Source organism: Citrus clementina, unplaced genomic scaffold (genome assembly GCF_000493195.1).
Source record: "Citrus clementina cultivar Clemenules unplaced genomic scaffold, Citrus_clementina_v1.0 scaffold_7, whole genome shotgun sequence".
NCBI classification, from domain to species: domain Eukaryota; kingdom Viridiplantae; phylum Streptophyta; class Magnoliopsida; order Sapindales; family Rutaceae; genus Citrus; species Citrus x clementina.
Window position 1 is genome coordinate 18,218,535 of NW_006262075.1, and position 4,695 is coordinate 18,223,229.

The window sequence follows — 4,695 nt, forward strand, 5'->3', positions numbered from 1 at the left end:
TTATTTTACACTTATTGTTGACTTACAAGTTTTATATTATATTTCTATTTTTTGTTTAACAATACTATATCTATTTATCGCTCTTATATTAATTAATTTATTTTACCTTCTATTTTCAAGACTTATGTTCCATTTACATAACTCATCTTTTATTTTATACTTAATGTTGGTTACAAGTTTTATGTTATAACCTTTTATTTTGTTTATAAATAACATATCATTTTACTACTCTTATATTAATTTACTTCTTTTACCATTCATTTACAAGTCTTATGTTCTACTTACACAACTTATGTTTGCTTTACATTTAATGTTGATTTACAAGTTTTATATTATATTGGTAAGTTTTTATTTTGTTTACCAATAATATACCGATTTACCATTCTTATGTTAATTTACTTATTTTACCTTCTATTTACAAGTTTTATGTTTCATTTACATAATTTATATTTTATTTTATACTTAATGTTGATTAAATGTTTTATATTGTATTGATAACTTTTTGTTTCGTTTACAAATAAGACATCATTTTACCACTCTTATATTAATTTATTTGTTTAACTCACATTTATCAATCTTATGTTTTGCTGTTTTATTTGACACTTATTGCTGATTATAAGTTTTATATTATATTTTAAAGATTTTGTTTTATTTATCATCGATACACCAATTTATCACTCCTATGTTAATTTACTAATTTTATCATTTATTTACAAGTTTTATACTTTATTTACATAATTTATGTTTTATTTTACACTTAATGTTAATTTATAAGTTTTATATTAAATTTAAATTTCTTATGTTTCATTAACACAATTCATATTTAAATGTGTACTGATGCTGTATGACCCTTGGTTAAAACATAATTAAACTTGGGAAGGGGTGTAAAATTAACGCACTCCTAAAGCACCCAATAATTTTAATTTCATTATTCCTCTACATTAGGTATTTGATATCCCTATTTTCTCTTTTTATATATTTTTTGATATTTAGTTTCTTTATTAAATTTTAATAAAAGTCCCTTCTTCCTCGAGGTTATTAAATAGAAGGAAAAAAAAACTTTGGGTAAATTCAATTGATATAAATATAAATAATGAGCTAGCCATCTCCAACAAAATATAAACCCAAAAATAAATCGATCAATGACAGAAAATGAAGTAACTTTGTCATCGTACATCTATTAATAAAGAAAATGATAAAGAGCCTTAAGGATGAGAGAATGATGACAAAAACAACATTACGTTTGGTTAGATTTACAGTATTAATTGGAAAATATTAAAAAATTTCGATTAAGGCTATAACTCCAGCGAAGTGCAAAGTTGTTTTTATCGCCATTGTGTTCGATTCTTTAATTCAAATATCAATGCTCATCACTAATGAGCTAAGCACTGATATTTGAATAAAAAAATCGGACACAATGACGAGAAAAACAACATTAAACTAACACTGTAACCTGCACAGGTCTAGCAATATTTTTATCATCATTGTGTGATCTTATCTTTAGGCTCTTTATCATTTTCCTCAAATACTATTAACATGAGTACCTTTTCATTACTGAAGCTCATCTGTGTAACTTGGCTTGAGTGCCAGGAAAGAAAATCTGAGAATGGGATGAATTTTGAACTAAAAACATCCTTAGTGGCATCACTAATCCACAACAGTTGGTTCCACCATTCTTCTCCTCGTATTAAAACCGTACTTTTATTTCCACTCTGAGAGTTCAATGGGAATTCTTTGAGATTTGGGCAATGACTTACGTATATATACTTTCGAGGGAACGAAGGGCCACGGCGCTGCCGCATATACTCTTCAGTTTTGGAAGAGCATGCAAATTCAATTGCTTAAGCTCAGTGAAATTTCCTTCAGTTGTTGACGGCCCAGCTTGATCATTAGCAATTATTTCATCCAATGTTGACGAGGCATGTCAAATATTTTATGGAACCATTGCTGATAAATAGATCTTGAAGGTTCTGGAAATATCCATCCTGCAGCATACTTGTCATAGATGACTTTGAAGATGATCCTGGGCGCCCGATGATTAGCCTTCCGATGCAACTCTAACTTGAAGGATGATTTGAATTTGCAGCCCAGAATCGCGATTTGATAAGACGACAGTTCATCTTGAATGTGTCTCGAGCTATCCAATTCACGCAATAGCAAGACACTAACACCAAAGATGGATAACATGTCAAAGTCTGATTCAATCTTAGTTGGTACCCTGCTGAAAACTTGTACTGCTGAAAGCATTCGTAACAGTCCTTCCCGAGCTGCTTTCAGCTTCTCTGTATCATCAAACAGTAGAATTATCAGTTGAGAGCATTCCTTAATCTCAATTGGCAGCTCTGATATATTTGAAGACGACAGATTAAGATACCGCAGGTTAATCAATTCACCCTACTGCACAGGCAACTTTCTCAAGGGTCTACTATGTGACCATACAAGAACTCCCAAGGCAGGCATCGATTGAAAGAACCTTTGTGGAACTTCCTTTATATTAGCATGTCTTACGAGCAGAGTTAAGGGAAGGGGACAAGGGGACGGTGTCAGGGTGGCGGGGGAACTCCTCAATGGCACTCGCGTGGGAACGAGTGATGTGATTGAATAACTAGACAGTCATAGTCGTACCGCCGTGTTCCAGCTAGGTAGCACTTTCTTGTTCATTAATAAACTCATCTCTAGATTTCACTGCCAAAATCTTGTTGTCCTGACCTTGGTAAGCTATCCACAAAGCCAAGTCACGAATCATCATATCATGCGTCTTAACAAAATTTCCAAAGTAAGTTTGAACCTCTTTCAATAGACAAACAAGTATCAGACTTTCAATTATATATTTGCCTTGCACTCGTGCAACAGCAATGTTATGAGAATCACGTATAAGTCCCTCTCCAATCCGGATATCAACAAGTTCATCTTTCCGAATAAGTTGGTTATTTAGGAAAAACAAGTTTTGTTGGTTTCACTGCTCAGGTGATCATAGCTGAACTTCAAGCGAGGAAAGGTACGATTCCCCATACCTGGGAATTCAGCCGGACAATTACACAAATCATTAACTGCATTTTCCCACGCATCACGGTTTCTACCATACGCCATGGCGCTTCCAGTAGTGATAAGAGCAAGCGGCAACCCTCCCTCCACACAGTCCAGCGGCTGTTTCAGCATGCTTTTGAATATCAGGATGGGAGATTAGTACGTCGTCTGTCATCTTTTTTGAACCCCTTTCCCTCATCTACCAAAATCTGCAAATCCTCGGTCATCTTAACTACGTCTAATCTAACATAGTATACGGAGCAACAATTCACCGAAAAATATCCCAAACATTACTTTGCTTTCTCTTCCTATTCACTTTTCCGTTTTGTTTGTATATTCTGGTACCGCCTTTTCCAACCAGCGTGACACTGTCTGTCTAGGCACGTCACGATCTTGTATTGCATGCTCGACCCTTTGATTGACTTCATCATAGACGACTTGGAGTTCACCATTTTTGCCACTCAAAGTATATACTTTGTCTTTGAGATCACCGTTGTAACCGAAAAGACGGAAAGAGCACAGGAAGCAATCTTTGACAACATTCCAGATGTCGACCGAAGACCTGATTTTGGAAGGTTACGAGGACAGAAATATTTCAAAATGGCGTGAATTTAAAATATTTTTTTACTCGATTAGGAACGAAAAATGTTAAGAACTGGCCAAGGGTGATTTCGGTTATAATGTTTAAGAGAACAAAAGGGTATTGAAAAATAATTTGTAATCTAAAATGTCAAGATATCTATAGCAATAACTAAAGAAAAATCTAGGAGATTAGTTGTTATAAGTGGTAAATATGTTAGCCAAGTAACTTAAGTTAGTGGTAGCTAAAATATCAGGCAGAAATCAAAGTTGGGTAAATTGTGTGGTAGAAAAATAAGTTACTTAAAGTTGTGGCTAGCAAGTGTTTTGTTAAAGTTAGTTTAAAGGCTATATGCCATATCTCTAATTGAAGGAGTGTAGCTGAAAACAAAAAAAATAGTTTTATCGAAAATCTTCTTCCACTTGTAAAATCTTGTCCACTTCCCTTCATCTTTAATTAAATATAATTTTAACTTTAATTATTCTAGCAGACTAATTTCCCCGCTCTAACAAAAGGTTGCTAATATGTATATGCCAATAAAACTATAATTGATCAGTTTCACCACTAAGAATTCTTTTCATGATCCGAGCACAGCTTAGTTCTGAAAGATTTTTTGACACGTAAATATACTTATTTATTTATTTATAAATCACACAAATACATTATTTGTACTCTTCTTAGTAAGCTTTAAAATCGCTTTTGCCGGTTCATATAATTTCGTCTTGTCTCTTTGACAAGTTTGTTGGTCTTGTCTATATGGCAAGTTAGTCTCGCTGTTCTTTTTGTTTATTTGCTCATCATTCTCTCGATCTCTATTCTTTTTCTTCTTTTTTACAAACTACGTAATGGCAGGATCAAGTGTTAATGCAGAGTTTGACTTGCATAATGCATGCGCACACTTGCAACTTGAGGAAGAGGAGGAGGGTGGCCTTAGAGTGACTGGAGATGAAGAGGAAGATAATGGGGTTTTTCAAGATTGACTCACGCTACTACCTTGTGGGGAGGTTCTTAACTAATAAGGTGATTAATTTTGCTGCTATGAAAAATAATATGGCGGCATTGTGGCAGCCGGGCAGGGGTGTTTGCAT

At 33.8% G+C, this 4,695-nt stretch overlaps 1 pseudogene; it reads right to left on the reverse strand.

The window, feature by feature from the left end:
* Positions 1 to 1,481: 1,481 nt before the first annotated feature.
* Positions 1,482 to 3,202, reverse strand: LOC112097000 (annotated as a pseudogene).
* Positions 3,203 to 4,695: the final 1,493 nt, after the last annotated feature.